Consider the following 3307-nt stretch of genomic DNA (forward strand, 5'->3'; position numbering starts at 1 on the left):
TATATATATATATATATATATATATATATTACTAATATTACTATTTGGCCATAAAATTGAATAAAATATGTCATTTGAAACAAGATGTAGGGGAATGAATAACATTATATTAGGTGAAATAAGTTGCACACAGAAAGGTGAATACTGTATCATCTCATTCTTATTTGTACTCTAAAATATTTCATTGCACAGAAGTTGAGAGTAAAATGGTCATTATTAGAGGTTGAGGCCACTAGTGTGGAGAAAACACTACCACAATTTCCTGATTGCTATAGATAAATAATGAGCTTTTTTCTTTTTAAATTTAGATAATACCTACATCAATTATATCCCCATACGAAAGTGTACCATTCATTGGGTTTAACTAAATGCACAACTTGTAATCACCCTGTAAATAAATAAAAAACAGTAGTAGTCATTTCTTATTCTACTTCAATCATTCTGTCAAGTACTAATATTCTAGACATTTCATATAAATACAAGCTTCCAAAATTCAGTCTTCTATATCAGTTTATTTCTCTTAACATAACATTTTAAAGATTTGTGTTGTAACATATATCTGTACTTCTGTTTTTATGATTGGATGATATCTCATTGTGTGAACATACCATATTCTTTTTATAAACCATAGTTTGTGTTATTTTTACTATTTTGCTATTATGAGTAAAGCTTAGTTTGAATATTTGTTTATGTAATTTTGCATTATCTTATGTTTTCTATTTGGTAGCATATACCTAGAAACATTGTTGTGCCATATAATAACATTATGTTTAATGTTTTAAAGACTTACCATGTGTTTTCAATTATATTCTTTTTTATTTACATTTACAACAGCAATATGTGTATATGTATATAAATATGTGTATATATGTATATATATATCACTTTTTCTCATCCTATTTGACTGATTATATGTCTTTTTATTATAAACATCAAAATATTTTGAAGGGGGATCTTATTGTGGTTTAATTAGATTTTTCTAATGTCTAAAAATGCTGAGCACAATTTTTGTTATAACTTAATAAGTCTTTTGTGTATATTTTTTTGAGAGAGAGAGAGAGAGAGAGAGAGAGAGAGAGAAAGAGAGAGAGAATTTTTTAATATTTATTTTTTGGTTTTCGGCTGACACAACATCTTTGTATGTGGTGCTGAAGATCGAACCCGGGCCGCATGCATGCCAGGCGAGCGTGCTACCTCTTGAGCCACATCCCCAGCCCAAAGGTTTTTGTTTTGTTTTTGTGGTGCTGGGGATTGAACCCAGGGCCTTGTGCATGCTAGGCAAGCACTCTACCAACTGAGCTATATCCCCAGCCCTTGTATATATTTTTTGAAGTACTATCTATTCAGATATTTCCTCATCTTAAAATATATTATTTTCTTGTTTTGCTATGCAACTTAAGTTTTTGCATGTGGATATCCAATTATTTCAGTGAAATTTATTTTAAAGGTTATTCTTTACCTCTAGAATTGTTTTAGAACTTGTTGTATTCAGCCTTGATCTCTATGACCCAAAATACCTTGCAAGAACAACTTAGAGAAGGAAGGGTTTATTTGGCTCCCACTTTCAGTGGTTCAGTCCATGATTGGCCATCAACCCTCAAATCACATCCCCAGGGTTCTAAATCCTTCAGATACATATTACCTAGCTATAGTTCCTATACAATTAATCCAATGGATCAATACACTGATTGGGTTATAGCTCCCATAATCTAAACATTCCATATCTGAACATTTTTGCCTTGCTTTACTCAGGGCATTTTAGGGGATATCTCATATCTAACAATACAAGAACATTTGTCAAACATCAATTGATCATAAATGTATGGATTTATTTCTGGACTCACAATTCTATTTCTTGATAATGTCTACCTTTATTCTGGTACCACACTATTTTAATTACCATAACATTGTGGTTAAGAAATCAGGAAGAGTTCAGTCTTTCATATTTGTTCTTCTTTTTCAAAATTGTTATGTATTCTATGTCCATCACATTTTAATGAGAATTTGGTTATTAGCTTGTAAATTTTTACAAAGGAGTGAGCATGGATTCTGATTTCAAAAGAAGGAATAAGAGGCCTCACAATATAAGTCAGAGTTGAAATACCTTCAGGTAACCTACGAGAAGGCAATGAAGCTGGAAGTGTGAAACTGAAGCTGCAATAGAGACCCCAAGAAGTTAGAGATGCCAAGAATATGAAATGTCTGCCAAGAAAAAAAATTAGGTAGTGAGAACAGGCAACACAAGGAAGGGGCCAGGTGAACTTCAACCAGAACCCATAGGTGTTGGGCTCCTTAAACACTTTGGTGATCACATCTTGCACACTGTGTCCCAGATAACAAAATTTAGATTTTGGTCTTGCTTTGGCTCCATTCCTTCTTCCTATGGTCCTATCTCTCCCTTTCATAATGGAAATGTTTACTCTGTACCATTAACTATAAGAATTGTGTGATTTACCTTTTAGTTTTTATAGGAGGCTACAACTAAGAGTTTCCCTTGAGTTTTTGTGCAGATTTTGCAATTGGGGTTTGAGCAATGCATAAACTATTGACCAAGAGGACTCTGAGATTGACTGAATATATTTTTCATTGAAAGATGGGCATGGATTTTTTGGGGGGGTGGTTAAAGACAGTATATTATGATTTGTATCTGGCATCTCCCACATGTTCTTCTGTTTAGAGGTGAGGTTTTAGAGAAAGGATCAGATCATGAGGGCTCTGACCACTTTAGTGGATTAATATGATGATCCTGAATTGACTACTGGAAAGGGGGACACAGTTGTAGGAAGGAAGTGACTAGAATTGTGCCCTGAAAAAGGCTGAGCTTCTATCCAGCAATCTCTCTTTCTCTCTGTCCTGGCTAACATGAGTGCCGCAGTCTGGCTGGGCACAATTCACGAGCCACTTATCAAGCAGAAACGAACTTTATTTTTAGAACACACACGCCACACCACACGAGCTCTTCAGGAATTCCCTCAGAGCCCAACTGCCACCACTGGCTTCCCACAAGCCTCTCAACCCCCCACTCCTCCTGCTCTTGAGGCCAATTGGCTGGGTCATGTGGGCGGAGCCAAAAGAGTCCCCCAATGAGCAGCTCCATGGTCTGAAAGGGCGGGGAAACAGCCCAATGAGCATCACGGCAGAGGAGCCAATCAGCTGGCAGCTGGAAGTTTGCTGGGGCTGCTGTGAGCCAATCATCAGCTGGAAATTTGCTGGGGCCCCTTCGGCTGTGGCTCTCAACATCTCCCTCTCTCTGTTTAAACAACAAGCATGTGGCTTAGGGACTGTGCCTGCCTTAGGTTGTCCAATA

This window comes from Marmota marmota, unplaced genomic scaffold (assembly GCF_001458135.2).
Source record: "Marmota marmota marmota unplaced genomic scaffold, marMar, whole genome shotgun sequence".
Lineage (NCBI taxonomy): Eukaryota > Metazoa > Chordata > Mammalia > Rodentia > Sciuridae > Marmota > Marmota marmota.